The 7,584-nt window shown below is 43.0% G+C and overlaps 1 pseudogene; it reads right to left on the reverse strand.

Annotated features, from left to right (window-relative positions):
* Window positions 1–6,511, reverse strand: LOC144112724 (inactive selenide, water dikinase-like protein; annotated as a pseudogene).
* Between the last annotated feature and the right edge of the window lie 1,073 nt (window positions 6,512–7,584).

Below are 7,584 nucleotides of genomic sequence, written 5' to 3' on the forward strand. Positions count from 1 at the left end.
AAAAACTTCACAGCTCACTCTTTCAAAACTCCTTGCAAGGCTGGAAACCTTCCTCACAACCAATTCTTTCCCTGTCCCCTATTCCCAAGCCTGTGTTACCAAAGCTAGGACTCCTTGTCGGCTGAAGGCACTTCGAGCACGCGTAGAGAGTCCGTCAGCCTTGCTACCCGCTCCCCTTCAACAACATCCTCTATGATCCACGCTGGGTATCCCTCCTGCTGCTCAATTTCTTTGCACGATCCTTCGGCATTCTCCTTTGGAAGGCACATCAGCAGTCCACATGAGAAAGGAAAACAGGAAACTTGTAACTCACTAACGCCATAAATTTTACGAGTGCAACCTATGAAATAAACTTGAAATGAAATTGCTGCTGTTTTACCGCAATTCCTGTATTGCCGCAAAATTGCTGCAATTCCTGTGTTATGACTATATATTTTTCATGCACTCCTCTCCACTAATGCCCCCAGAGGCCTTGAAGGTATTGAAATAAATAAATAAATAAATAAATAAAATAAATAAATTCCATATGCTAATATATTGGCAAGAGATTTTGAGAAAACACCCCAAATGATGCTTTAACTTGTTCATTGCATCTTGGGTGTCCGGTGGGTGATCCAAGATACTAAGTCACGCGATGAATCCGTCGCTATGCTCTGATTTATCAAAGAGCGTGTGGAAAGGACACACGCCATGTCGCTGTTGCCATTTATTGCCGTTTCCAGGAAGTTCGCATTGCTAAGTAAAAAAAAATTTTTGGCTACAGTTGTACTAAGGGCAGCGTTATCTGTGTGAAGACAAGAAATTTTCTCTATGTGAAGCCTCGACAAGTGCCAGAGACCTCCCTACTCCACCCTCCACAAGAACCACGCATCCATCACCAACCCGTTGCCTGCCTCCACACACCAGAAGCCCATGCAGCAGCAGAGCAAAAAGAGCAACAGTAAAATCAAATCCAAAGAGACAGTGGGAAAGTCAGCTGCCCTCCAGAAGCATCCCCAACCGGCCACAGCCTCACCATGCCCCACTAGCTAGGGGGCCGCCAACATAGACACCCTCTAGAAAAATTCTGTTGCACTCGGCTTTAAGTAAAAGCATTCATTAAAGTAAAAACATCAAAGTAATCACTGAGCGAAAATCCAACTGCAATTACAGCGTTCTCGCATCAGGTTTCATGATTGTCCTGTCAATTTTGTTTACTTTTCTCCTGGTACTACTCAGAGCAAAGCATCTGAATTACATTAAAAAAATCTGAAAAGAGTTTCACCCAAAAGGAGACAACAACATATCTTTCCAAGGAACAACTGGGGATTTCCGACAGGAACACCATCACTTTCATGTAACTCTAAACTCTGCATACATTTTAGCACTTCCTGACGGTGAAAGTTTGAAAAATTGTGTTGTATCTATTTTCAAGAAGCTGTGAAAGACATGAGAAGGAAATCCTACAATAGAGAAAAAAAAATTCGACTGATTGTCAGTCAGTGGCTCAACAGAGGTCTCGGCCGAATGCCCGTGCGTTAGTTTGAAGGAGGTCCCCGTGGCGGCCAGCAGGGCAGGAAATTGGCTCTGATGGGCAGCGTGTGGATCACAAACCGCACTGAGCGTTGCTGCATCTGCACCAAGTTCTGGGTGTGGCCGAGCATACCGAAGCCTGTCACGCCTGTAGCACCGTGGCAGCCATGCTTGTGCATCAGCCGAGCTCCTGGAACAACAAAGGCAAAAAATTTGTTTTAACACAGTTTCTGCACAAGCAGGAGCGAAGTGAAAGTCAATGCTCACTTGGTCACAAAATACACAACTGATGAATAGTCGTACAATGCCTCTCATTTCATGATATAAAAGGAAAGAAATGTAGCTGGTCTGATAAAGACCTGCTTTGATCAAAATGAAAAGTTTTCCTCGTCAAAAGTCTGCAATTTTGTGGTAGCCTTCTTGCATGCAGACAGTGAAGTACTAGTAAGTGGAACACACATACTTGCACTTGCAAAATGTGAGACTGCACAGATACTACCAGCATACCCTGTAAGGTGGTAGTAACTCAATTACTGCAGTCTTTAATGTTGGTCGCCAGGTTATCACTGTCCCCCTTCCCATGGGCTGCTAACAAGCTAAGATATTTCCATGTAATAAACAAGGAAGCAAAAACCAGATGGGCAAAATACAGTACTTCCCAGCCCCACCACCTTCTCAAGGCTAGTGTTTTCCAATCTAATCTAACCTGTATCTTTGTTTGTACTATCCAGACACGACTTTATTTATTTCCTTTTTTCTTTTCCTTATTTGTTGGCATAACACTGGAGTGAACGGCTGTGGTAGTAAAGAGACAGCCACAAGGATTGGATGCTTCACAACAAAAAACAAACAACTGGTGGTGGGGGAAGCCTCAGGCCCTTAACCAATATTTCAACAAGACGACTTTCCTTTTCTCCCACCTCTTGCCTAGCTGCGACAGCATCACTCTTCTTGCGTTCATCTTTTCACAACTTATCTTCTTCACTTCTGCCTTTTTAATCCTTCTCCCTGCTTGCCCATCCCTTCTTTTTCTCCAAATGAACTCCACAATTTCTTTGTGCATTTTCATGTCATGATGTCCTTTGCTCACGCATATTTTGCAGAATCTACCATGTGCAGCAACATCTCCTAAAGTGCGTGATCAAATTCTTGGAGCTTCTTTTTATTTGTTTGCACTAATGTCCTGCACTTTTCGTTTTCAATGCTATATCATATCCCATCTCATTATTTATGTTACGATTACTGTAGTGGAAGCTGTCTTCATCATGGGACACGAATTTATTATTGTTGCCCTGACCACTGCGCTGTACTTCAATTATCAACTATTTTGTTGTCACCTTCTTAAAGCATTGCTCACAGTTTGTATGCACTTTAGTATCTGTCCACTCTCTTTCTGTGAGTGCACATGTTTCACCTCTACAATACCTCAGGAAGGCATTGCAGAGACTGCCGTAAATAAGCACATAAGCAAATAGGCAACAAAAAAAACTGCAGACACGAACAAATCAGCACCAACCATTGAGATTGAGACGTGCCATGGAGTCTATTGCATGGAGGTAGACCCTGCGTACATCTTCTTCACTGATGCCAGCCTTGCCCAGCTAAGCATGGCGCTCCGGCTTCTCCAGCCACTGGTGAGCGTTCACTGCCACCTGGGTGCCAAGGGGCTTGGTCAGTACCAGCACGTCTCCAGGCTGTGCATTGTCTGGCCTGTAAAGGGAGCATAACATTTAGCAATTAGGTTAAATGGCCAGGCTGATGAACATTCCAGTTTTTGTCTAGGGCCTTTCCTGTTGTTCTGAAATAGCTTGCCTTTAATGACGCAGTGACTACTTCTGTAGCAAACCTTCTAAAAGGATAACGTTGAGACAGGCATAGCATTACTATTGCTGTCATTCTTTGCTCTGGGGGAAGGCATATGTTCAAAGGTTTTTGCTGCAATTCTTTTTCTGTTTACATTATATTGCCATTTTCAAAATTTCACTGTCTATGCGACTGACCTGCTGGGCCTTTGCTACAAGTACTCTACTTGCAAAAAGCATCAGCGTTGACTTAGTGGAGTGCAAAATAGTATCAGAACATCTTTGGTGGGTGCGGGATAGCACTTGATATAATGACGACAATTCCAATAAGACATGGTTTGAACTTGTGCAAAAGTGAATTGTATAGTACAGTGAAAGCTCGTTAATAAGAACTCGACGGGGACGACGACAGTTCAAATTGACTGAAGTTCGAACAAACAAAAGTGAACAGAATATGCATTTGGGAAGCAGTCGGGTAGCGAGATTAGCCATATCATTGTCCGAAAGTATTCCTTCATCACCTCCTACCTTTTATCTGAAGGCCTTTTTTCACCTTCAAAACTGAAGAGGCGCGTAGCATTCAGTGCATCCAAACTACCACAGCGGAGGGCCCCACTGAAGTTGCAAAAGGCATACAACCACCACTGAGCATGGTCAAAAGAACTACCGTCTCACGTCTGGCGCTTTTTGACCAAACCATATAGTGCAACCTCTGTGACTTGCAAATTCACACTTGTGAGTCGCGAGGTTGCGTAAGCATTGAAGTCGACAAGCAAAGGCAAACCGAGCGGCCACACGTATATTGCCCGATTTTGCAGCCTCCCCTGGCTCAAGGCGCACACTGCCAAACCAATGAGTGTGCTTTTTGGTGATATCCTGCTTCGATAATGCTCTGGCATTGACTTCATGCATGGTTCCAACCTTCTCTTCAAGCATTTTGGCACAGTAATTACTGAAAACGGAAGACAATTCTAAATGCGGTACACCGTGTAGGTTGACTGCTCCGGCCGCAACCAATCACATGCAAAGGGCACTGAAAACCCGAGACAAATACACACAGCAAACATCAGCCAAGCTCCAACTCATTCGTTTGGCACACGTCGTCGTTTCGCGCACGACCGCATGGTTTCGGATTTGGAGTGCTGGAGACACTGCGACATGTCTGATTCACTGTAAGCATCTCGTCGCTGGCCATGTGATCGATTTCTCAACAGCAAAACCCAACACAGCAAGCTACTGAAGCATTCGAGACCAACACATACAAGCAAGCCGGCTCAGAGGTCATGCAGTTAGTTGCTACCACTAGCACAGAGAGAAACCCCTCCCCCGTTTACCCAGCCTCTCACGCCATTTTAACCCTGCCCACTTCTCCAGAGGTGGTGAAGCCTAGTGGGAATGTTTCTTGGTTCACCGCGTCCCCCGCCCTCCAGGCGCGGTGGTGGTTGTTCGAATTAACAAATTAATGGGCTTTGTTTCACACAGACCCAGTGGAGCATGGCCAGACCCAGTCGTACAGTTCGAATTATCCAGAAATTCAAATTATGAGCTTTGGCTGTACAGTCAGGTATTTCCACGGGCAAACTACATCATCAGTGTGGTGATTATTTGGGTATTAAGTAAGGTTTATCTGAACTTTGAAAACGACGCTCATGCTGGAAAAATTCATCATAGTACCCAACAGACAGAGCCTCAAATGCTCACATTTTGCATTTCATAAATGCTAACACAGACAAAAATAGCATGGAAAACTTAATTCATTGGAAAAAGAAAAAAAAAGAGAAACGATTACTGCACTCACGAGATGATTTCAGACTCTGCAGACTGATGATGCCACACCACCAATCATAGGCCAAGGATTGAGCATAGTCTGCCCTCCTGTGACCCTTGTGCCTGCTTGTTCAGCCAAGTCCTGTGGAGAAACAAATGCCATTTAAGCTATTTGCACCATGCTTATCACTTCAGTACTGGGGCATGAACTCAGGCAGTGAAAAGAGTTAAAAGCTGAAACACTTGAACAGCTGCTCTCTGACATGGACATCTCTTGTAGATCTTCTCTCAAGTTATCTCTTCACCATGCTAAGCGCACGAACTTGAAAAAGAAATCTGAGACTGCATTCAAATTTTGAGAGCTCACACAACTAGTGCCCTCACACTCACATTAGCTCTGATAGGCAGCCATGGCCTACACACACCTCAAAACATTGATGCAAACATCTTAGGCTTTACTGCAGCAGGGGCCGATCCTACCTTGACTCCCCCTGATGAGAAGAGGCACGACAATGTCCCTCTGCTTTTCAGTGAGCTTAGTGCTGACAGCCATTACCATCAGCACGTTATCGCAGCGGGTCATGCCAAGTGCATAAAGATCAGACAGCACATTGGCACACGCTATCTTGCCCTGCAACAAACAAAAACAATGAATAAGAAAACATCCTGTACACATGGTGCCAGCAAAGGACACCAACATGAGGCCTGTCACCTATTTGATTCATTATTGTGTAACAACGAAGATGTGTCAACGCAGTAGCGGCAGTGCTATCGCTGAGCACGCGCTGCTGGCTGGCTCTAGAACAACCGCCGACGTAAGGTAACAAACGCTGCTATCGTATTGACACATCGTTACAATCAGATTTATTTACACGCTTATAGAAAGTATAATTATAGTGTGGTTTTGAGCCCAATAAGACTGCTCAGTAAGTGACCTGTTATCCAGACTAGCCAATAAGTGAACAAACTTAGCACTTAGAAACTCAGATTATAGAAAAAGTTTGGTGATACTCTTACAGCTACAAGAATATATATTTAATGCTGCTTTGTTTCGTTTTATCGCCTGGTAATAAAACTACAGACACATAACTTTCTGCAAAAAATAACACTTAGTATTTTTTGTACAGTCGACTGAAGTGACAGCAGAGCACTGTGATGTTGAAGTTTGAGTATACAATCTGCCACCAGGTTACTAAATGCAGGTAAGCATTTTTTTACAATGTTGAACACTTACAGCTATGTAGGGGTCTTCAACAGATGGATAGAAGTAATCAATAGTTTGAACCAGAGAATAACCAGAATCTCCAAGGGGCACAACACTGGAATCCATGCCAATGTCTGAATGGAAAAAAATATGTATATTAGTCAGGTTGTTATGGGCAGCTTCTTGAGGAAAGGGACATTTTCAGGGAAGTTATCAGAGTTACTACATTTAAAAGCACTGTACAAGGCACCCAAAATGTCTTCAATGAGGTTAAACTGTCCGCACACCATCAGTGTTGGGTTTTGTTCCCATTATGACTTAGAGAACTATAGACACCCAGCATTAGTTCGTTTTATTCTTTCAAATGATGCGTTAAACATTAGAATACTTATGCCACCATGTGGACAACTATTAGCAATAAGTAATTTGTATCTTAATTTCTTCTTTCATGATATTTCATTTTAATCAACCGAACGAGTGCCGAGACATGGGGTTCACACTTAGGTAGCATGAGGCACGAAAAAAAAACCTGTAATATAAATGCTGATACATAGTTTTAATTCACTAAAACAATTAAACCAGCTTGCTTCAAGAGCTGGAATGACAACAAGCAACATATCAGCAGGTAAACTGCCGTTCTTTTCGTGTCTCATGTGTCCTACTTGTCACACCCATCATTTGGTTGATGAAACTGAAACTTAAACAGGGCCAAGAAGAAATTCAGTTATAAATTTAGCAGTCACAAGTGAGTACCAGGTGGTGATCTATGTATTGTAATGTCTAAAGCATGACTTGAAAGAAGAAAAAGTGCAAGCAAAAACTTTATTGTCTAGAGTGTTTAAATGTGAGGCTAAATTTGTACTGAAAGGGAAGATCATTCATAATCCAACACAAATACTATGTTGGGACAGACAAAAAGGAAAGAAACAGTCTACCGGCTTGTACCCGAAAGTGTAATAGCTTTATATCCAAACACCAGAATAAAGCTGGCCACACAACTGTAAATGTTTAGTCAACCTGCTGTACCAGAAGAGAGTGTCATGCATGTCTTCAGCTAGTAAATTCTTTAATTAATTATTAATCGGTGTGTATTGTAAACCAGAGCACAGCTACTTGAGCGTCCGTGTTCAGTTTGTAAAACTAAAGTACACTTGGATATTTATCAACATTAATATCATCTCACTGTCATATTTCAGTCACTGACAGCCATTGTCCCTCCCTCATGCTTTTAGTGCGAAAGCACTATTCCACATGTACCAACCCCTAGCAAGAATCTTGTCTTGTGCTTGTACTATCCCA

The sequence above is a fragment of the Amblyomma americanum genome, chromosome 1 (genome assembly GCF_052857255.1).
Source record: "Amblyomma americanum isolate KBUSLIRL-KWMA chromosome 1, ASM5285725v1, whole genome shotgun sequence".
NCBI classification, from domain to species: Eukaryota; Metazoa; Arthropoda; class Arachnida; order Ixodida; family Ixodidae; genus Amblyomma; species Amblyomma americanum.